The sequence below is a fragment of the Rhinoraja longicauda genome, chromosome 3 (assembly GCF_053455715.1).
Source record: "Rhinoraja longicauda isolate Sanriku21f chromosome 3, sRhiLon1.1, whole genome shotgun sequence".
NCBI classification, from domain to species: Eukaryota; Metazoa; Chordata; class Chondrichthyes; order Rajiformes; family Arhynchobatidae; genus Rhinoraja; species Rhinoraja longicauda.
In genome coordinates this window covers 52248840-52273765 of record NC_135955.1, presented here as the reverse complement: position 1 = coordinate 52273765, position 24926 = coordinate 52248840, and the positions used below count along the sequence as shown (strand labels likewise).

The 24926-nt window shown below is 39.7% G+C and overlaps 1 protein-coding gene across 7 annotated transcripts in view; it reads right to left on the bottom strand.

Annotated features, from left to right (window-relative positions):
* The window catches only part of sema4d (sema domain, immunoglobulin domain (Ig), transmembrane domain (TM) and short cytoplasmic domain, (semaphorin) 4D), a 169107-nt gene that overhangs the window by 123030 nt on the left and 21151 nt on the right, over positions 1–24926 (bottom strand). For 5 of the 7 annotated variants that reach the window (XR_013547055.1, XM_078396119.1, XM_078396120.1 and 2 more), the window contains exon 2: positions 11277–11342. The exons of 1 other annotated variant lie outside the window; for it this stretch is intronic. The gene's annotated coding sequence lies outside the window, so the exon portion shown is untranslated. Of the gene's footprint in view, positions 1–2336; positions 2433–11276; positions 11343–24926 lie in introns of those variants that run through there. One more of the 7 variants, XM_078396117.1, reaches the window with a different exon arrangement.

The following is a 24926-nucleotide window of genomic DNA, read 5'->3' as shown; positions in this document are numbered from 1 at the left end:
ATGTTCATACTATTGAGTTGTAAGCAACCCAAGTGGAATACGAAGTGTTGTTCCTCTAGTTTGCTTGTGGCCTTATTCTGGCAATGGAGAAGAGGAGCTAAAATGGTTAGCAACTGGGAGACCCTGAAGCCTTGGCAGACCGAGCATTAGTATTTGGGTGCAACAATCGTCGAGTCTACACTTGACAGTACAGGAGGCCACATCAGGAATACTGGATGTAGTTGATGAGGTTACAGGACGTGCACAAGTCTCACCTGGAAGGTCTGCTGTGTTCTCTGGATGGAGGCGAGGAAGATGGTATAGGGACAGGTGTTACATCTCCTGCGGTTGCAGGGGAAAATACTGGGGGAGGGGGTGGTTTGGGTGGGAAGGTACGAGTGAACCAGGGAGTTGGAGAGGGAGCTGTCTCTGCAGAATGCAGAAAAGGATGGGGGGGGGGGGGGGGGGGGATGTGACTGGCATAACAATGGAGGTCAGAAAATGGTATGTTGGATACAGAGGCTGGTGGGGTGAAAGACAAGGACCAGAAACATTCTAACCTTTTCCCGTCTGCTCGTGAGGCGTGGGGGAGCGAGAGCCGAACTACGGGCACAGAGGAGACGTGGGTGAGGGTTCCCCCTACGACAGTATGTGGGAAAACACATTTACAAAAGATCGGGGATATCTTGGATGTTTTAGAATGGAAAGCTTCATTTTGGGAGCAGATGCGGCAGAGGCAGAGGTATTGAAAGTAGGGGATAGCATCTTCGCAAGAGGCAGGGTGGGAGGAAGTGTAGTCCAGAAAACTGAATCAGTAGATTTGTAGCAGATGTCAGTCGATAGTCTGTCCCCTTTGAAGGAGAAAGAGAGATCAAGGGGAGAGATGTCAGAGATGGTCTAAGTAAATGCAGGCTTGGTGGATGTTAGTGGTAAAGTTAATGAAATCACTGAGGTCTGCACTGGTGCAGGAGGTAGTCCCCATATAGTTGTCAATGTAGCAGAGAAAGAGTTGGGTAATGGTGCCAGTGTACATTTGGAATAGGATTTTTAGTTTCCTTCACTGAAAAAACATCAAGGTACTTCACAGAAAATTACCATACCAACTTTAACATTTATATAACGAAACATTTGGGCAGGTGACCAAAAGCTAAACTGTTTTTAGGTGCCCCTTACGAGGTGATGGAGCAAAATAGCTCTACGATCACAAAGGTGAAGGGGACTTATTATGAGCTGGGAATTCTCAAGAGAACACGTGTTTCTCTAACATTAGCCTTCTTCAATATTAGGGCCAAAGATATAGAAGAGATATAAATGAAATATTTACTTCTGTGCTGTTTTGGAATTCTCTCTCTGTCTCACATCTTGGTCTGATCACACTCCATTGAAACACCGTGCACATATTTGACGGCAATTAAACACACGATATAAAGGAAGCAAGCAATTACTTGGAGGTAAATTTTAAGATTTTTTAAAATCTGCAAGAGATAGAAGCTATGTCCATTAATATGATTTCAAACAAGACTAATTTTCATTCAATCAAGATTGAAGTATAGTTAACCTGCTGTGCCTTTCTCTTCCCAGACATACAGCAAGACAAAAATCAATGCGCAACAGAATACAGTTAAAACAGAATTTTTAATTAAAGGCAGACTCAGGGAAACATGCTTCAATTAGCACACAGCCTCTTCCTGTATACCCATTGCTTTAATGTTATATAACCTCACAAGAAATATCAACAATAATAAAAAATGATACATATTGATGGATGGGTATATCTACTGGTTTTAATATTGATTTCAGATTAGATACTTGCATCGTCAGAACATATGGGAGATATATTAGCAACCACATCTGTATTTACATGTTCTGCTATTTTTCCTCAAAAGAGAAATAAATATTTTAAATAGGAACTTTAATGCCTCGAGGCTGGGAGAGAAATAACATGAAAGACCAGACTGGAGATACAAGAAACTGCAGATCCTGGAATCTTGAGTAAAACACAAAGTGCTGGAGGAACTCAGCGAGTCAGACAGTACCTGAAGAGGGAATGGACAGGCAACGTTTCAGGTCAGGAGCCTTCTTCAGAAGTATTGAAAGATCAGAGGGATCGGATGATATCATTAACAAATTTCAAAAAGTCAAAGCAACACAGTGGGGTTGAGAAATGTGGTGCCATTCCAGAGAAAGGGGTTGTGGTGACCAAAAGCTTTGCACCTGTGAATGGAGCTACGAGGTGGGTTGCACAAGAGGCAAAAACCAAAGGTCGTGGGAGTAAGACAACCAATATCTCTGCAAACATTTAGAGCAAGATAGAAGCCCGAGCAAGAAACAGTCCAGTACAGGAGAAAAGTATTTACCTTTTTGGAACAATCTTTTACACTAATGGAGATCAACAGATAGAAGGCAGTAGGATGAGGTTTGGATCAAATCACACGAGGGAGCCCAACTAAAAGCACAGCTGAGAATTTCACTTTTTGGAGGCGGCAGGAAGTGTCGCAGAGATGGTATTGGTTTATTATTGTCACGTGTATTGAGATACAGGGATTTTTAACAAATTCAATGGAGACTGCAAGAAAAAAGTTACAAAAGAAAATATTTTGTTGAATATTGTTCTGTAGTTTGCATGATATACTGTTTCATTTGTTAAAATTTCTGGTCAGCAGAACAGCAAAATGTTTCTTGTGCATTCTTAGCAAAGAATCGCTACCAGATCAGATACATTGTGGTTAGATATTTTACCCAACTGTGAGAGCGATCACGTTGAAGTAACACACGAGGGACTCGTGCTGCAAAATATAGCCCAAAACCTCAATAATATCGTGAGATAGATCGAAATAGATTATTCTGCTGATCAGCAATATGTTAAACATAGTTAGCACCACAAAGTTTTGAATTAAGACTTTAGGAAGAAATTTCAACTGGATTTGTATTGTTTGGTATAACAAAAAGCCCATTACTGGCAACCATTCTTTGTCAATGCAGAACTATATGACAAATAGATAGAAGTTAAAGGTGGCAGAAAGGGAAATGTTTGATGACAAGCAAACAGCATCTTCGACTTTCACTGAGCAAAAATCTAACATTTAAGATTTGGAGGAGATCCGACCCACAACTTTGTAAACGTTTCCAATTTCCCAACTTCAAACAGCACATAGCAAATGAATGGATGCATTATTTTCACTCAATAATAAGATGATGGAACAGCATGTTGAGGGTAGACACAAAATGCTGGAGTAACTCAATGGGTCAGGCAGTATCTGTGGAACAATGGAATAGGTGACGTTTCGGGTTAGAACCCTTCTTCAGACAATCTGAAGGGTTTCCGGTTCCGACTCGACACTTCATCTCTTCCTTTTCTCCGGAGATGCCCCCTGTCCCACTGAGTTACTCCAGCATTGTGTCTATATTCAGTATAAAATTGCATCTGCAGTTCCTTCCTATCTTGAGGGAATTGGTGTCCTGTGCTTCTTAAATTGTTTATAACTACACTTTTCCCGATAAGCGAGATTGGGTGTAGGGTCTTTGGAAGAGGGAGGGAGGAAAAGAGAATAGCCTTGGCCCCGTCTTATCTTGAATTCAGAAAAATCAGTCAAATCATTCATTTATGCAACAAGTGTGCTTCCGTTATTATTTCCGCATCTTAGAGATAGCAATCAAGATTGAGAAATTTATCAATTTCAGATCAGATGTCAACACTGCACTAAACTGCCTCGAAGTGTAGAGCAGCACAGCATAGAAAACAGGTTCGTCTAAGGTCACATTTAGCTAATATTCGGTTATCTAATCATCTTAATGTAACTGGCAACCAATAGCATAGTAGTACTCAGGGAGGAACTGAAGAGGATCATATTGTGATTCTCCCTGGTTTAGTAACAGAGGCCACAGAGACAGAAACTGAACCAGGTGATTGCAGTTTAACAACAAGGGTACAAAATAACAAAGGATCTTTGACCTGAAACATTAAGTCTGTTTTTTCTTTCAGAGATGCTGCCTGACCTGCTGAGTTCTTCCAATATATTATTTTTCAATCGAAAGCACTTTGGCTCAACTTGGTGAATATCATAGATGCATAAAGCATAGTGGGGGTACAGACAAAAGCATATTTGTTCTACCAATTTCAGCTCAGGCAAAAATGTTACTTATTCAAGATGTGACATTATATTCAAGCAATGTGACATTACAAACACAAAAACATCAATGGAAGTGGCCGAGAGATACAACTGGGTGAGGCTTTTGCACAATATTGCAAACAACACGTTAAGGAAACTCATAACATTGAGTAAGCAATCGTGCATGGCTAGAATCCGAGTCTTCATTGACCTTTTCATTGATCCCTTTGAGAGAATAAATCTTGCATCCAACAGCTACTAAACAAAAGGTCCCCAATCAACAGGCTGTCTTGAGCCATCAAAACAACATACCCAGAATAAGAACCGTGGGAAAGGTGAAGCTTTCTCAGAAGACCCCTCTCAAATGAAGGCCTTCACTGAAAATTAAATGGCCAAGCACACAGAAGCCCAACAAGAACGGTGTGAAGACTCCCTCCCAAATTACCCATCCGCCCACCCCGAGGTCATCACGTTGCATTGCGGCCATTCCCGACAACATGCCTGGCTCGCCGCCGCTGCCCGTTTGGAAAGGGCAGCTGCCAAGCCTGGCACCTGCTCGCCCAGTGTCCTAGACAGGAGGAAGTATGAACAGGGGGAGTAAGCAGATCAGCTGGAGGCGGAGTGGGCTGCTGGAGGCCCACCAGCAGCCTGGGGCTCGGCTGGATCGAGTGTCGACACAAAAGGCCGAGCTCATGGACCAGATTCGGCCTGCATCTGCACGGAGCGTTGGAGCGCTCAACAACAACTTGGACTTGAAATTGGCACCTAATCTGGCGACTCTGTATACTGGGGGTCAGTGTACTACTGCTGTACACTTGTACTGTATCTGGGATGCTTATCTAAGATGTATCCAAGTGCTTATGTGCAGTGATACCTGCACTGAACTGTATACAAAAATGAATTTCACTGTACATGTGACAAAGTACCATGGAACAAAGTCTGCTCCATATCTGCCAGAATACAACAATGGCCTCACCAATCACCTCAAAACCCATTGATCTGGAGTGGAAAGTGGTCAGCCTTTCTAAATTGAACCACAGAGAAATTATATTAAATGCAAGTCATTTCTGTTATAGTCTTTCAAAATCTCATAGAATCACTGATAAAAAAATTGAGTCTTTGCAATGATCTTTCCTTAAATAAGCAAAGTTAAAGGCAAAAAAAAGTGAATTGTAGGAAAATACAATACAATATATCTTTATTGTCATTGTACATGGGTACAACGTGTGTGGTCCATTGTGGAATCCACAGCGACTATCCATCATTTTGCTTATTTAGGGAACCCACACCCCCGTATGCCTCACCTCCTCATTCTAATCCACCCACATCCTCCCACACAACCTTCTAACCCACCACTCAGAACTTCCTTTAGCCAGTTTCTTTCCCTACTCCCACCTTGTTCCATCGGTTCATCTCCTCCACACTTAACCCTTGGGGTCACTTATCTCCTACCCCATTTGTTCCACCTGCCCATCATCATTCTCCTATCTGATTCTACTTATCATATTCTTAAATCATCAGTTTCCAAACTCTGTAGCGCCAGTGGTCTTCACATCCCCTCCCAGTCCCTGATGCTGCCTCCACCCTCTCCTCCAACCACCTATCAACCCACGAATCCCTTCTTCACAATTCTGCCTCATTCCTTTCCCGCCCTCTTCATATTGGTCATCTCCACTCTACACTGCGAGTCCTGATGCAGGGTCCTGGCCCAAATTGTCGATTATGCCTCTCACTCTACTGATGTTGGCTGACCTGCTGTGTTCCTCTCCAGCATTTTGTTTTGTTCCAGGTTCCAGCATCTCCACAATTTTATTAAGCGAGCATAACAATCACTTACATTAAACAAGATACCCCATCTTCAAAAATATCTACATGAACTAACTTCTTTCCTGTTACCATTATAGATTATAATATTCCAACCTGCTAAAAGAAGCTTTTAAAAAAAATGGTGTCTTATGTTACTTTATATGAAAACAACTCTAGCTTAACACTAAATTTCAATTTGGTTTCAATTGAAAATCCATTGGCACCAATTTTGAAATAGTTTTCCTTTAAGGCAACTTGAATAAATCTCCAATCTCTACAGTTGCACAAAAGATTTAGAACAAACCTCACTAGTAGTTCATTTCAAGACCACAGGCTTCCTTCTGCCGAAGCTGCTCCTGACCTTTTACCGAAAACAGATCAGAATTTCAAAGGGACTCAGTATGTGGGACACTTCCTTTCTCAGGATATGATGAGGGCAATATTACCGTTTGATGAGGGCAATATTACCGTTTGAGCAGCCAATGCAAAGTTAATTGCATGCACTGCTTTGAGATCTCAGAGTCATAAAAATTGCTCTCTAAATATATCTTTTGGAAAAAAATGGTATACCACTAACTTTGACACCATTAAAATTTCTAATCTTTTATTGTTGTCATTTCTCATTATCTAATGGTTTGATTGGAAAACTAAGTGTATCTCACACTACCTAGCGTATTTTTGAAATACATGTGCTACTCATGAGTCAATCTAATCCTTCCGACTACAGTATTCTAATCAAACAGCTTGAGACAATATTTCCATTTCTGACTGCCAAGCTATCAGAAGTTTAAGCAATGGGTGTTAGGGGAAACCAGACTAGTTTTTAAGATACATTGAGATTAGATGGCAACAAGCAATTACGTTATATTGAAGCTATCTGAGCAAATAAACTATTGCAAAAATCAAGCATTCAGAGTATTTGGATTTCAATGCTGTAGGTTTTATTCCAAATTTAACTCACTAACTAGCCAATGTTGATGGCTTGGCTCTCAAACTTTCACTAAGTGGAAAGCATCACTTCAAGAAAAATCTAAATCATTAATCTATCAGCAAATTTTGCTGTGCAGGGCGTTTACCAGCCATCCGTTGTTCATTAAACAACCTATGTACTTTGCTGACAGTACGGAGAGATATATTGCAGCAAAGGACCAAAAGCCTTTGGGATCCAAATGAACAGGACAATAAATATGCCTCAGCTAATGAATCAGAAGGATTGCAAAAGCAGCAATGGAAGGACTGAATTGCAAAGTGGAACTGTCAACATTAATTTTATTTTTCTTGCTACACAAAATTAATGTTAAAATTATGAGACACAAAGGTGGAAAGAAATAACATTTAAAAAAAAAAACAGGTAATGAAGCAACAGTTTAAAATAAAAACAGAGAGGAACTCAGCACATCAGGCAGCATCTGTGGAGGAAATGGATAGAAATGCAAAGCCTCACTTTTGTATTAATTAATTTATAATACTAGGCAGGTTGATTGACAATAGTTAATAATACGTGCAAGAAGTGCTATTTTATGGACAAAAGGTTGCCAGTATGCATGATTTATAAACATGTGTCACATGGCCAGAAAAGCAAATAATAGCATTTAACATTTGAAGATTTTTGTCTTATCATCTTTGAAGATAATAAAATATTTGTTGAATATCTCATTTCAAGCACCAGACTTCATAAATTGATTGACTTACAAATATACAGCAAATGACAGGCTTCTCAACCCAACTGGTGTCTGTACTGGTACCTGCACAAACCTCCCCTTCCATCTATCTCCCCATAACTTTCGAATAGAGTCACATTACTTCTGAAAGCATCCAAGCTATTTTCCTTGCACATTTCGGGGGGCACGGTAGCGCAGCGGTAGAGTTGCTGCTTTACAGCGAATGCAGCGCCGGAGACTCAGGTTCGATCCTGACTACGGGTGTTGCACTGTAAGGAGTTTGTACGTTCTCCCCGTGACCTGCGTGGGTTTTCTCCGAGATCTTCGGTTTCCTCCCACACTCCAAAGACGTACAGGTATGTAGGTTAATTGGCTGGGTAAATGTAAAAAAAAAAATTGTCCCTAGTGGGTGTAGGATAGTGTTAATGTACGGGGATCACTGGGCGGCACGGACTTGGAGGGCCGAAAAGGCCTGTTTCCGGCTGTATATATATGATATGATATGATATGATATGATATGATTTCCTGCATTTAACACAACCATACCTCAGTAATGATCTACTACGGACTTTACCTTTGGCTGCACCACGTACTTCGGTTTTGCATCATTATGATGTGGTTACTTAGTATTATTGATTATTCATTTATTGTTTCATTGTGTGTTAAGGGGCCTGCAAAGTTGCAGTAAGAATGTAATTGTTCCATTTGTGGTACACACGACAATTAAACACTTTTGACTCTTGAACTAACTAGTCTCTACATTTTCTACTCCCTTCCAGCATTATATGGTATCTTTCTCTGTACATCCTAGCTTGGTATAATTTCCAAATTCCGATAAAATTACTCGTTCCCAAAATAAATTAATCAATGGAACATGGAACTAATCTAAACATTGATTATTGTGGAAAACCATTCACCATATCCCGATTTTAATAACTACCAACATCTCCATTTTTTTCCCTACACATTTTGCCACTCCACTGCGAAATCTCCTCAAGGTATGTCAACACTTCTCTCCCGAGATGCTGCCTGACCCGCTGAGTTACTCCAGCATTTTGTGACTACCTTTTACCATGTTTTCTGCTTCATTTTTTTAGCTGATTTGTTATGAACAACTAATCATCCCCACTTGCCCATTGTCATGCACTTAACAGTGGCAGCTCACTAAAAAGATAAAAATATAAAGATTGATAATTTGAAATAATTACATATATTGTACCCAAGCATCAATTCCTACAGTAACTTTATTATCCCAGTAATCCTGTTAAAGTTCTGAAATATTTATTCTCGTACTGCCAAGTTACAAGGAGATATTTAAATCCACGAGGGGAAAAAAAATCATCAATTATTTCAAATTAAATTTCTGAACCGTTAACCACTGGGGACCAGTGTATAATTTATTCAATATGAAGCCTGTTGGTATTTAACATATCAATTTTACCTTGGAATTATTAAAGCACTGAAGAACATTTAATTTTAAAACCTTCTAACTGTAACCTGAAACACATTGCACGGTAATCATATCATATCATATATATATATACACAGCCGGAAACAGGCCTTTTCGGCCCACCAAGTCCGTGCCGCCCAGCGATCCCCGTACACTAACACTATCCTACACCCACTAGGGACAATTTTTACATTTACCCAGCCAATTAACCTACATACCTGTACGTCTTTGGAGTGTGGGAGGAAACCGAAGATCTCGGAGAAAACCCACGCAGGTCACGGGGAGAACGTACAAACTCCTTACAGTGCAGCACCCGTAGTCAGGATCGAACCTGAGTCTCCGGCGCTGCATTCGCTGTAAAGCAGCAACTCTACCGCTGCGCTACCGTGCCGCCCTATGTAATGCTCAGGTTTTATACCAAATTGCAGATAAACATAGTAACAGCCATTCTACCAGAACATGTTCCTCATGCACGTTAGCTTACTGAGACTGACATCTAGCTGTTCTTCGCATTTACTTAAAATAGATGCAATGGAAATAGCCATTCATAGAGACATAGACAATAGGTGCAGGAGTAGGTTATTCGGCTCTTCGAGCCAGCACCGCCATTCAATGCGATCATGGCTGATCAACCACAATCAGTATCCCGTTCCTGCCTTATCCCCATATCCCTTGATTCCACTAGCCCCAAAAGCTCTATCTAACTCTCTTTTGAATGCATTCATCTTCAGTCCCCACCACAAACCTCAATGCACAGTGGATTTTGTTAACAAGTTGTGGATTAACTTAGAATTTAGTGAAATGGCATTTGTTTCACTTGACCATGTTTCAAGAGGCCAAGATGTGTGACAGAGGAAGTTAATTATATATTCATTATGGTATTTTGCACATCATTCACCTTCCGATGCAGCAATTGTTATAAGCATCCTTCTATAACAGGGATACTCTACAACAAACAGTACTTGCATCCTGTGTTAAAAAAAACTTGAAAATTGTAAATTCCAAACCTGCTTTCAGAGAGAAAAGCTATAAAAAGTTCCTAAACAATTTAATGGATCTAAGGTGTTATATTTCAAAGTTGGGACTTGTCCAAATTATATTTCTACCATTAAGGATAACAAATCATTGTAGACACTTAATGGGCCAGATCATTTGACCTGCCATTAGGCGGCTTTTTTACCTTTGTAGTTACAGACAGCGCCTGATAGAGTTCGTCAGTACAGTTCGCTGGCAAATCCTGTGTGCAGATCTCTTTGGCATGCACTGATAACCAAGCTACTGGTCTTTGCATGTGCTGATGGCGTTATTTTCAATATTTATGCTTTGGTAGTTTTGGGGGGGGGGGGGGGTTGAGAAAGAGTCAGGGGGCTGGAGACAGACCAAACAGAATGCAATATTTTTACATCCGGGCTGCGTAGACCAGCAAAGCCCAGAGTGTACTGTGAGAATAAAGTTGTTTTATTACCAATAATATAGCTTTACTAATGAGGTGTGTTGTTCAAGCATGAAGTAAAACAAGAGGAGATGTGTGCCAGAAGTTTGCCCTCTCCACAGATATTGCCCGAGGTGTTAAGAAGAATCAGGTCTGTGCAACATTTCGCCAAGTAATTCCTGTTATTCTCTAACTGAGAGAAATTTTAAAGGACAGTAGGGGCTGTTAATTAACTAAAAACTCACATCTATAGTGTTAACAATAATTATTGATGCCGAGATAAAATAAGTTGGATCACCTGCAGCTACACCACCCGAGACCAAATGTTGAGCTTGAGCAATGAACAATATTCCACATAACCACGTAATCCTCACCCACTACTCCCTAAACAGTAGGATACAACAGGAGATTCTTTGCTGAGATTAACCTGCCTATTTCAGAATGGATGAAAAATCAAACTGCTGATGACAACTAGGTCTGCTCCTTCAGCTGGTAAAATAACACTGTATTTAAATTATGATCGGCAAATACTAATGCGATGGCAGCTGCTAATATTGGAAGTGAAAGTAGTGACAGTGGTTACAAGAAATGATCAAACAAAAGTGGAGTTTGGTCTTTCGAGATTATTGGTCGTTCTCTGATTAACGACTGTAATAAATACAAGTGTTAAAATAGAAATAACTGCCAAATTTTAAAAAATGTTTAAGACTCCAGATGCCCCTGCACAACACAGATCCGTCTTGAGAAATGAGCCAGTTCAGCCAGTTCCTGTGCCGGCTCCAACATTAGCTAGAGGTTATAGGAGCAACAATAAAAGATGTATAGTTGGATAACATTACCTATTCCCAGGAAGGCGAGATCCGGAACACGACTAATTGTTTTGGGTGTAACTATGCCTCTTCTTCCTACCAAAAAATTAATGGATAGAAATAATTTTATGATTTGCAGAGAATAATCAGCTATGTTGAATGTGGCAACAATAAAATACAAAAGAATGATGGATTATTCTGAGCTTCTTTGAGAGTGCTGGTGCAGGATTCCCAAAAGGTTAATCTGCAAGTTGAATCGGCAGTAAAGAAAGCAAACTCAATGCCAGCATTTATTTCAAACTCAGTAGTGGAAACATCCTCTCCCCATCCAATCTATCCAGGCCTTCCACTATTCAGTAAGTTTTAATGAGATCCCCCCCCCTCATCCTTTTAAAATCCAGCGAGTAAAGGCCCAGTGCCATCAAACGCTCATATGTTAACCCACTCATTCCTGGGATCATTCTCGTAAACCTCCACCTCCATTTTTAATGACCTAATAAGTGTCTATAGTGCCAGCACAGTTTCACAATGAAAAATTATCACATCTTGCACAAAAGTATTGCACCATGTAACTGAATTTCTTGTTCAGCTGCTGGGGAATCTAAAATGCCAACAATAGAGAAATACAAATTGCCTTACAAAATCAGTATTATTTAACAAAAATATTACGTTCTGGCGATTCAATTTGCCAACAACCCACATTTTATTAATTAGAATATTTACACAATGCATTACATCTGAGAGTTGCATTTTCAGAAACAATCAGCTGGTTAGAAAACTCAACATGAACACAGATCACCAAATAAAGCACAAACCTCTCACATTCAACACTCCTGTCCCACCTTAATGTTACCAGAACCGAGCTATGCCCCTTCCTGGCTGGAATGCACCAGTAAACCAACACCCTTAAAACTCTTTTCATAGTTCTGCTAAACACAGCATTTGCCATCCTTTTTTTAAATTAAAGGCCCTATTAATCTTAAAAACTTCTCTGACCAAATGAGAAGCCTTGATTTTTACCTGCAACCCAAGTAAAGAGCTGATCATCAATTTTTTTATTTAATAATTGCAACATTGTACTCATCTGAAGCACTGATATCTTCAGCTTACAGAGCCAAAAAGAACTAGTGCTAAAAACATTCCAGAGACTCTTGATAAACTTGCTCCTGGTATCAGTCCAGTGTCTTGTTCTGGTTTTCAAAACTATGACACCTGCCCAAGGAGCTGCAGTTGAAATAATTAAACTACTACCTAACAAAGAATGCTCTTACGACCAAATATTGTAAATACTCTTCTCTATCTAATGGACCACTGTTAAGAATGGTCATAACCATGACCATTAGAAATTACACATTTCTAAGTATTTCACTTCATAAGCAACCCATTTAGTATGTGATTAGAATAATCATTCAGCTAATTCCTTTTTGCAAAAATCCTCATTGTATTTTTGGTCCCAGCAAAATTTGCATTTTTGTCATCTATTGTTTACATTTCAGATTCCAGTGCAGCAAATGATCCAAAAAAGACCTCTGACTTACCTTAGTGAGCAGCAAAGGAAAACAAAACTACAAGACTTCACAGTGTTATCTGGTCATGAAGTCTCCTCATTATTGGGATTCCTGTTTTAAATGCAAGCTCAGAAGCGAATTAGAGAAGGTTCACTATAACCCAAAAAGGGAAGATTTCCTTAATAGGAAAGGTTCAGGTTAAACTTAGGTTTACTGGAGCACAGAAGAATGTAACGATACTCATTACCTACTGCAGATGATATTTTCCTCTTATAGAAGAATCTAGAACAAGGTGTTGCTGTTTAAAACACGAGATTACCCTTTTAAGATAGAGGAGGCTAAATCTTTACGCAGAGGGTCATATTTTTGAAACCCTTTCCACAAAAGGGAGGGAGAATCTTGGGTTTTTTTTTAAGGAAGAGGTAGACTGTTGCCTAGGGGTGAAAGATTACCTTGGATAGACTGGAATGTGGAGTTGGATTTACACTCAGATCAGTGAAGAGCAGGCTCAAAGCACAGAGTGGTCTACTCCTAATTCAGACATTCTTATGATCCGGAACAGAGATCTACACATGAATAATGGAAGGCATTTATACATGAAACAGCAAGGGTTCAGTGCCAGCAACCCAACTTTACCCTTCACCATGATGCAAACAAAACTAATGAGTGCTGGATGGCAGGAGACATAGGGTGTTGGATAAAGAGAAACGGTAGCCTTAGACAGGTTTAAAGAATTGAAAACAGGTAAAAGGTCTTACAGGAGTATAGAGCACATTGGGCACACTTAGAAATTTAGGAGGACAGAGAGGGGTATAAAATGGCACTATTGGAGAAGATTATGCATTTTAGAAATATATTAAGGGCAAGAGAAGAACCAGGAAAAGAAAAGGGCACAACAGACTGCAGATGCTGGAATATGTGACAAAAAAAGCAGAGTTGCTGGAAGAACCAAGTAGCAAGATGAATTGTCTCAACCAGAAACAACAACCATCCATTTCTCTCCACAGATACCATTGGACCTGCTGAGTTTTTTTCAGCGGCTCTCCTTTTTAACCAGTGTTGTCCTGCTGCTGCAATCCATGCAGAGTCAGAGAATGTAGATGAGGTCAGATCAGAATGAAGCATTCACTAATGAAGATGGGAATTACAGACGGGGAATTCAGGGATGACGCAAATTCTGGAACAAATTACCATTGAAAAACAGATTAGATCGCTAAACAGTCTTCAAAGATGGAGAGATCCAAGACCTCACGAGATATATTCCAGATTACTATGTGGAGACAAAGGAGAGTTAGCTCAAAGATTTTGCAATCTGTGCGAGCCAGAGATGAAGTGCAGGATAAATGGAGGGCAACAAATCCGATGCCTTTATTTAAGGGCAGCAGGTTATGACGGATAGGTTGGCCTAACATCAATTACATTAATTGAAAGGTGAAAACATTTCCACTTAAACCTGGCCAAAGAAACGGGCCAAGTTAAGAAATGGGAGATTTGAGGGATTTAAAGAAAAAATAAAATTCACCCAAAGGTTGAATGAAATTTGGAGTGCTCTGCCTGAGGCAGCAGTGGAGACAGGTGCTCAATTAATATTTAAATAGTATTTAGATGAGCACTTGAGAAGCCATCACATGAAGGCTATGGGCAGAGTACTGGTAAGTGGGATTAGTATAGGTAGGTATTTGATGGTCAGCCTGGAGACAGTAGGCCTAAAGGCCCTGTTCTGTGTTGTCCGACTGACTCCAAATGCTCAATTTATCCCTAACAATGATTTTTTAAATGGAGCAAAAGGCCAAAATTGATAATTGAGCAGTCCTAAACAATGATTTTTACACTATTTCTACCCTCAAAGATAGATTAGCATTAACAGTTATTTTTACTTAGGTGGTGGTATAAATTGCTCATGGAATTGAAGCAATTTCTCCCATTAGTCATTAAGCATACAAAAGAGGCAAACTTGCAAAGGTGGAAATGCCTCATGCGGTCAAATGTAATTTTGTGCATGTGCGCCCATTTATTAAGATTGTGTCTGCAGTTGTTACGAAGTAAAATTAAAATGCATAAAACTGTACTTTTGTTGTGCTGAGAAACAAATCAAACTACAAATTGCTTTTGGCTGTTTCAGAAGCTTAGTGGCCAAATTTAATTTGCACTGGAGAGAGCTAGGTCTCATTAAACAGAACATTCCAGGGCACGATCCTCAATCTGTGCTGTGTCAAGGAATAAACAGATAGAACACAACTGCCAAGTCTCCAGCACAACTTTTTCCAACTTTAAGTTTTCAAACTTGGGAAATCTGTGATAAGAGTAGGCAAAGCAAAGCAAGGAGAGGACTGCAGTCAGAACAAAAGTTCAGAACAAATGGGAAGTCAGAAGTGTACATGCAGGGAAGAGGGAACTGGAGGGCTGCCTGCACCAAACAAACAGCATTTTTTTGTTCCTTAGTTAGAAGAAACAATCTGTCCTCGACCAGAGGACCCAACGTCTGTTCTGGCTTGGCTTCATGGACTTTCAATCCTTGCTCTAATTAATCTGCTCACCAGTGCTTGCTTGGTGCAGAATAAATTTACCCATAACTGTTTAATCACCAAAATCAGAGCATAGGCAACATTTCCACCACCTATGCATTACACCTCATGAAAACTTGTTCCCCATTTTTAACCCAAGAAAAATAATTGCTTATCAATAACCCCCAAAAAACTATTTAGTCAAATCCTTTCCATTTACTCTTCTCCACCCAGATTGCTCTCTATCTATCACTAAAATTCTCATCTTGTTTGTTTGTTTGATTGTGCGTAGACACAAAAGAAGTTAGTTAGATCTACGGAACCAGATCATGTGCACCAATTAGTCATGTGGTATTATCACTGGTATGATCTGTGTAATCTGCCATTAGGAGACTCCTAATCATTTTCAAAGAAAGCACAAATATGGCATTTCCTTGCATGCAAGCCAACTAATTCACTGTCAAAAATCTGACAAAATAGTTCAAGCACAATTAATCTTCAATTCATTTGTAGACACAAATGAACCAGCATCTGCAAGTTATTTGCCTATATATCCTTCAATTCATTTGTACTACTTTGGGAAAAATATTTCCTTCTGTTAAAATTCAAGAAAGTACAACATTTATTTGCAGAATGCACAAGAGTCACATCCAACAGGCAGACAAGGGATGAAACAACAATGGAGCCATCTTGAGTCATCCATGATTTTTAAGTGTACTTCAAAAAGCAATTGCACCCACACCACAATGGAAACTCCCATAGAAAACATAGCTAACACCAACTGTGCACTACCTTTCACAACACGCTATTAATTTTACTTACATCCTAACCAATGTCATCCCGCTTAGTACAAATTCCATCGCTTAGAAAAAAATATATAATTTTTCATCTCTTTAAAACAAATACATTTCATTAAAGAACTTAAAAATGTTAACTTCAAATAGTTAATTCCAGGATTTCGGTTCTTTAAAAAAAACTACATTTTGCCTTTAATATACTACCTTTCTTAGTATTTCTCTGCTATCCCACTTATCACAATGCTATTTCCTCTTTGACTCACTGAGATTCATCCAGTACCCGTTTCCAATGCATCATGAGTTTTTATCCGAACATTCACTCCCATGAATTCTACATGCAACTGTTTTAATGTTTCCTTTACTACATTTTATTTTTCCTCAATCGGGAGCAGAAATGATCAAGTAGCATCAAAATCTTGCATGCTTGAATTATCACAGAAATGAAATAAAAAGTGCATTCATCAAGTGCGGACAGAAACCTAAACAAGGCCACAGAAGCAACAAGCAGCAAAAAACGCCATCAGGAAGAGTTCTCAAAAGAAAAGATCCTGTTGAGTTACTCAGGGAACTTTGCAGGAGAGTTGTTCTTCTAAATGAAAGGTATTATAGAAATAAATGCAAGTAGCTATCATTGCACTCTAAACAGAAAAACTAAATCCGCTGCCCAACAACTTTAATTTCTATTTAGGGACGTGGGGCAGTGCTCACCTTAGCAGCTTGTTAGTTGCTGGATTTGATATAATTAGGATTTTATTCACCGTCTCTCCTCAGTCATGCAAATCATCACCCATTCCTTCTCTCCAGGGATGCTGCCTGTCCCGCTGAGTTACTCTGGCATTTTAGTGTCTTATTTCCATAGTCATCCTGGTTTCACTCTAACAGAGACAGCCCTCTCCCCAACCCTTATTGAAGCTTAATGGACTTTTTTGGTCTTGTTCTAATGAATGGTCTTCAACCTGAAGCATTTGCTCTGCTTTTCTTCCTACAGATGTAGCCCGACCTACCGAGTATTTCCAGCATTGTTATTATTTCAGATTTCCAGCATCTGCATTTTAAAAAAAAGTTTAACTGAACGTTTGGTCATTTGAAGATACTCATCACAAGATACGTCACAATTAACCAGATAACATTTGACACCTAGAAAAGATGACCGAGCGTTCAGTTAACGCAGGAAAAATGTTCCCAATGTTGGGCGAGTCCAGAACCAGGAGCCACAGTATTAGAATAAAGAGGAGGCCACTTAAAACTGAGGTGAGAAGGAACTTTTTCACCCAGAGAGTTGTGAATTTGTGGAATTCTCTGCCACAGAGGGCAGTGGAGGCCAAATCACCGGATGGATTTAAGATAGAGTTAGATAGAGCTCTATGGGCTAGTGGAATCAAAGGATATGGAGAGATGGCAGGCACGGGTAATTGATTGGGAACGATCAACCATGATCACAATGAATGGCGGTGCTTGCTGGCTCGAAGGGGTGAATGGCCTCCTCCTGCACCTATTTTCTTTGTTTCTAAATGGAAAAAAATGTCAGAGGAATACTAAAGGAGCAGCACCTCATATTTCACCTTAGTGGTCCACAACACAATGGTAGGAACACAAAATTCTCCACTTTCAGGTAGCCTGCTCCCCTCACCCCCCTGATTCCTCTACCCATCCCAATTCTCCCACACATACCCTTCTTTCCCATAACATCCTGCCCCCTCTCACCCAGCTTCTTCCTCACCCACACCATCACCCATACACTCCTCTCATTAGGCCCCTTTCTTCCACCCCCTCCCCTGCTATCATCTGCCCACCCTACCCCTCTTATTTGGTCCCACATTCCTTCCACATCAGCTCCTGAATCTTGTTTCAAAAAATGGCTTAAGAGAAAAATCAACAGAATTACAGAGTGTCAGTTTTCCTCGTTCTTGACTATAGGCCATGTTATCAACTCAGTATATGTACGTGAAGTATGACAACAATGATCCATTAGAATTTTCAAAGTATTGCAGCAATGCAAAATGTAAACACACTTTAAAGGGAGCAATGCTCCACTTGTTGTAAAGAACTATTCCAGATGGATTATATTTAATCCCAGTAATTACCAGGCAGGTTTAAAGAGAATAAAGACAAAGAGATAAAAATCCAACCCTGTGTTATGAAAGAGATCAAATTCCAACTGTTGAATTATTTCTGTATTGGAAATGCCCCAAAAGAGCACCCAAATCCATGTTGGGGAGATGTAGTCAATACAAAGGATACATTTCCATTTCTACAACCTCTAGGGACTTCCAGCTGTTAGGAATGTCAATATGCAATCAAAGTGCACTTTTCCAATTCCCAGATGCCATTTAGGCTGACAATTGCAATGGTTGAATTGTCTGGGTTTCCAGGAAACTCTCCCTTTTGTTCCGTTGCTTTGTGGCATTTTGACCAATACCACCGTAAACTGATACTGTAAAGTGCTGCTATCCTCCAGGTGCCACCAAGTCTTGCTCATGCAATGATTTAGTGCTGCACTTTCCTGACCACACTGATGAGATTTCCATTCAAAATTAGTTTAAAAAACCCCATTTCTACTGAAAAAATAAAGGTTTGAGATTTAGATTTTCAGTGCAAACAAAATGATTAACATTCCAACTGTTATCATTATCCAGCAGATTAAAGAGCTATCTTTTCCTGAACACAATCATTCTTTTCCTATGTACGCAACAGAGACAACTGTAAATGTGCATTTTTCCCCATGTTTGGTATGACTGCCTCCTATTTGTGCAAACTGATGCAACAAGCTCATTTGAACCTAGATCAGATTTTTAAAAAGAGGCTAGAGGACAAGACACAGTATATGCGCAAATTAGAAACACAAATTCATTCGCTGGAATACATTAGCCTGAAAAGATAGCAGAAGCATTTTCATCCGTTTTTTCTCGCCCTCAAAATAAAACTGGATGTATGCCTGAAAAAGGGAAAAATTAAACAAGATGCAGAAAAAGATCAGGGAAAGGAACTAAATGGATAGCTCACCAAGGAACTGGCACAGAAGCCTTCTGTGAGGCAGTCTCATAATGTATGACACAACAGTCCAAGTGTTGCCAAATAAAAGCCTGTTTATGTTTTATTGTACAAATTAGTTAGCAATTAGTTTTGAGTTAATCATGTCTCAAATTGCAAATTGTCTCAAGATGACGGTCGATTTATGCAACTCCCAAATGACATCTCACTCTTAACCTTCCTGATTATTAGTTCATATATTAGTTACATTTACCATCATAAAAATGCTTTTTTAACGAGTTAATTACATGTTTATTGTTAATGACTGAAGCAATTTTCAGCCACAAAATACACGTAGTCTTTCATTAATTCAGAGTTGAACTATTGTTTGCATCTTTTTAAAAATTAAAAGTTTTACATTCCCCTTTCCCTTTCCCTTCCTTAATCCTCTCCTATGCAGTGGAAGAGGGGTTAGGAAATGTGAAACCAAAAAGTCATCATAGCACAACTTCACCCATTCAGCTGAAAAGATAATGGAACCAAAGTTTAAACTGGGCAAATTTCACTTCCTCACAGTGGAGTGATGTCACCTATTACAAAATTCACACGTCAATTTAGGAGACCAAATAAATATTTTGTGTATCTTCATCTTTACCTAGATTAAATTAACAGAGATGAAAAATCAAACAATGCAAAAATCAAACACTTGTCATTAGCCTACCCATTTCCCCAAAGCCATTTAATGTCGTTGAAATTATGCAATTAGCCAAGAGTAAATTACTTTTTGACAAGGGAAAAATGGTTCTTTCAAACGCGAACAAATATAAATTTACTTAAACTTACACATTTGCATATTCAAGGCACAAGGCACTAGGTTAATTGGCGGGTAAATGTAAAAATCGTCCCTAGTGGGTGTAGGATAGTGTTAATGTACAGGGATCACTGGGCGGCACGGACTTGGAGGGCCGAAAAGGCCTGTTTCCGGCTGTATATATATGATATGATATGATACGATTAATGAGGCAGGATATGTAGCTGGGTAAAGGATGCTAACACATTGAGGTGCAGTCAGCAGCTTGTGTGTTCCTGGCACAAACTAAGGCCCATCTGTAGAGCTATTTATTGTTGCTATCCCACATGCCAAGCTCTAGTGTTTCCTGCCAATGTTGGGCTTAAGTTGAGTGTAGGGAAAGCTGTGTCACCTTAACTTAAAGGCAAAGAGTGATGATTCACAGTTTGAAATCACAGGTTTAGATGAATGAACCTCTAAGAGGGCAGGCAGTTAGAAGGTACACAGCATCCCACCTGGAGGCAATCAAACAAGTTCATTATCAAAGCAGATCCGCTCAAATTAAAATATATACTTTGGTTGCACAAAAATCTACAGTAAACAAGTCCTGAATGTTAAACAAAACAAAGTGCTGGAGGAACTCAGCGAGTCAGGTAGCATTTATGGAGGGAATGGACAGACTGACAAAGGCTACTGTCCCAAAAAGTCGCCTATCCATTCCCTCCACAGACGTTGCCTGACGTCTAACACTTAGTGTTTTGCTCAAGATTCCAGCATCTGCAGACCCTTGTATCTGTCTCTCTGCTTAAAGTAAACCAGAATTAACTTTCATAACCTCAGAGAATTTTGCAGAATCCTTCAGTTAAGGAATTTATCACCAATTCTTCGCCTTAGACTTGTGTACTACTTCTGCTTTCTAATTCCAGTAAAGGAGGATAGTATATACTGCAGGTTAAACCTACAAAATTCGTGAAAGGGCATGTTTTCACTTGCCATTCTAGTTGTTAGCTTTTTTGTGTCCATGCTGGGTTTCTAAAGAAGTATTCCTCCTCAGCTTTTGCTAGCTTGAGAAACATCTTCTGTTGACACCCACTATGGTTCTTGGAAGCCAATCAAATCAGCCACTGGCCATCATTGCGTAGGCTTGTCAGACCACTGTCCTGGATCCAGATATTTTCAGTTGCTTTCCCCACATCCTTGCCACAATGACAGGCACGAGAACATTGACCAAACATGCTCGTTTGATGTTAAATGTTTCTCGTGATCCTCTAAAGAGAAGCTCTGTTACAGGACTAATAATCCAGAGACACATTCTAAAACACCAGTGAAAATATAATCAAATGCCACCAGAGGGGTTAATAAATTTGAATTCAGTTCAAATTATCAGTAATTTTTTTTTAATGGTTTCAGTTAAAGTGATGACAAAGCTCTTGGGATTGTTGCAACAACCAAGCTTGTTCAGTAATGTGCCTTTAGAACGAACAGTCTTCCTTGCTTACATGCGATTCAAGACCACGTCAATGTTGCAAACAGTTAAGTACTCAGAGACTTTTTCTTTTGAAACCTTATTGCAATGGATTAATGCAAATCACAAAAATACCCTTTTTATTTATGTTTTTGCTTTTCGTTATTTTTTATTTGTTTTTAGCCTTGGGGCTCAAGAATTACCCCATCTCTCAAAGATGTCACTGTGTCATCAAGGTGACGAGCCAAAATTGAATTGATGGTGCTGATGTTAATCAGGTCGTTCTGGAATTAGGCCCAATAATAATAAAGAAAAAAGTATTTTGTTTCAAGTCAGGACAATGTACAACTTAGAGAGGAGATTGTGTTCAAGACTCAAATCACTCTCGTCCCTTTTAAATGATTGACATTGTAAGATTGGAAAGGGTTTTATGAAGCGAACGACTAGTTGCCAGATTATGGAGAGGGGGGAGTCTACCAGCTCTGTATTGAATGATGTTGAACCATCCTAAAGTGGTGGTACTTTCTAGATGATATGAAGCTTTTGGGGGTGTCGAGGCAAGTCACTGGCCACAGGATGGCCAATTTCTTGCTGTTCTTATGGCAACATGTGTGGCTGGTCCACTTAATATTCTAGTTAGTGGTGATCCCACATGTTAAGAATGACAAACTTGTTTTTAGACGGAGCAGCGAGAAGAATGGTCTCGACCTGAAACGTCACCCACTCTTTCTCTCCAGAGATGCTGCCTGTCCCGCTGAGTTACTCCAGCTTTTTGTGTCTATCTTGTTATTAGATAGACTAGTCTGGTATTTGTTTGGCACAGATATTTGTTTGCCAAGCCTTAATATTACCTATTAATAAATGCTCCACTATTTGCAATAAGCTGCAATCACAAAACAATGGACATTTTCACAAACAGTGAACATCTTAAGGCATTTGAAGTGATCCTAAGGCCCATCGAGTCTAAACCAGCTATGTCTCATTGACCCCTCCTTCCCATTTTCTCCTCATGCATGCACATTAACACCCCATCAAATACCAACACTGAGGACAATTTACAATAGTCTGCAATAGTCCACAATAACCTAGCAACCTGCACACAAAGGGAATGTTAAAAATATCCAGACCACCTTGGCAAAATCACAGTCACAGGGAGAACATGGAAACTCCAGAGACAACGTCAGTGGCCCTCACGCCTGAGCTTATGAGAGGAAACTTAATTCAACTGGGAATACCACTCTGACAAACCTCTGCAATGATATCCAAGTGCTGAGATGATTGATCTTCAATAGACACAACCATTTTCCTCTGCTACGGTTACGACTCCAGGAAACAAAGTACTTCCCCAACTTTCCCATTGATGTTTTTGTTGCTCCAGCTGCATGATGTCACTATGTCAAATGTCAAATAAATGTGATTTGAAAATCTAAAAGTCACCTGCACCAATGCAGTAATTATGTCTGGACATAATTATTACAGGGACCTTAACAGGGAGGTGAAACTGTTGCTGTTTGCATGACCCTGCTGTTCTGCATTGACTCTTTGAAACAAAGTGATATGTAAAATGGGGTGAATGGTGAAAATAATATTTCACCCAAACTGCTAGTGCCATTAAAATAGAGGTCCAAAAAAATACCTAACTATGATTAAACCACAAGAAGTCCTTTAACATGTTGCGATGCATGGACAATTTAAATATTCATAAGTTATTGTGCTTTGGATTTAAGCAGAAAATATAACTTCAATATCTACATTCTCTAAAACAAGTGGAAGTGGTTCAGCCCCAACCTTAGTTGTTGATATGTGGAATAAATTTACAGAGAAATCAGTTTACGCTGAACTGATTAACACTTCAAACAGTTTGGGATGATCAAACACGTTTGATGCCCAATATATGAAAGGGAGAACCAAGAGATGCAAGGTAGGAGAGAGGTGAGGTGTGTGGTGGGTGGGTGGGGTGGGGTGGGGTGGGGTGGGGTGGGGGGGGGGGGGGTGTGTGTGTGTGTGTGTGTGTGTGTGTGTGTGTGTGTGTGTGTGTGTGTGTGTGTGTGTGTGTGTGTGTGCGTGTGTGTGTGTGTGTGCGTGTGTGTGTGTGTGTGCGCGTGTGCGCGCGCTGGGGAAAATAAGAGACTGATGGCAAAGATCTTAATAGCTCAAAGGGCACCTCCCTTCCCATTCTGCAACCTCTCCCAATACAGTAATATGAGTTTACCATGAGATTTAAATTAACAATTGAGTTTGTGTTTCATAAAAAATGTAAAGATGTGGATCATCTGTCAGAATAGATTGATTGTCTTCTGATTTGATTTTATCGAAGAAATCCTTAACAGAAGTTAATTGCACATATTTTGCAACAGTAAAAATAGGTATTTGTATAGATTAACAGATTTATGAGTGATTTTTATTGTTTTCACTTGCATCATCACTTAACATTGATGCAGCATTCTCTGATCTTGGACTGTAATCATGCACCAATCTGATGCACTGGTAATTGTAAAATCAATAGCTCTGCTAATTCTTCCACGAGGTTCAATAAGAACCCAGATACAGTATGTATAATTGAAACTGGTTTATTATTGTCACATTTACCAAGGGACAGTATTAAAAGCTGATCTCTGCCAAGTCAACGTTACAATGAACTGAGAAGCTGAGATGAAGTGTGGAAAAGGGTCCACTGCTTTCCTATCCAAAAAGTGCCAACCAATCCTGATTCTCCGTCCATAGAAGATCAAGAGCCCACAAAATATATTACCAAATCTTTCTGATGAAGAATGATTGTGTTGTTCTTGTACCATGCAGGATACATTTTAGATCATGGGAATGATTTAAAAATCCCAAAACAGGTAGCGAGCTAGAGTGTTAAAAAAATAATTGAAACATGAACCTAACTCACCAAAAACCACAGGGATCCGTTTTCTCAGTATGCCAATGCCAAAAAGCTGTTCTGTGCTGAAATATTTCCCCCCCCCCTCTTTCAGGGGATTGTAATTTTCCGTTTCCTTTTCAAACCTGTTCAGCCTAGTTTCCTGTGGTTTGCAAAAGCATGGCATCGAAAATGGCGAGAAGGATTGTCTTCTGATTTGATTTTGTCAAAATAATCCTTTTCAGAAATTAATTGAACATATTGTGAATGCAGAAATAGGTATTTGCATTAAAAGAATGGGGGCGAAACAGAGAGAAATGGACATTGAGTTAAAGAGAAAGTAGCACCATAATGATATGGGTTAACAAAATGAAGATAGTTTTCCGCATCCCTTCCTACCACAAAATCAAGTGGAGTAAATCTGGGGAAGCAGAAGGCAGGTGCTTAACCAGACAGTAATAAATAACCCCTAGAATGGTCAAAAATATATAAGCCCATCAAGTCCTGAACACCTCCGCTCAGTCCGCCTAAACCTACACGATGTCCCAATTGCTAAACACTTTAACTCCCCCTTCCATTCCCACACTGACCTTTCAGTCCTGGGCCTCCTCCATTGTCAGAGTGAGGCCCAACGCAAATTGGAGGACCAGCACCTCCTATTTCGCTTGGGTAGCTTACACCCCAGCAGTATGAACATTGACTTCTCTAACTTCAAGTAACCCTTGCTTTCCCTCTCTCTTTCCATCCCCTCCCCCTTCCCAGTTCTCCGACCTGTCTTTACTG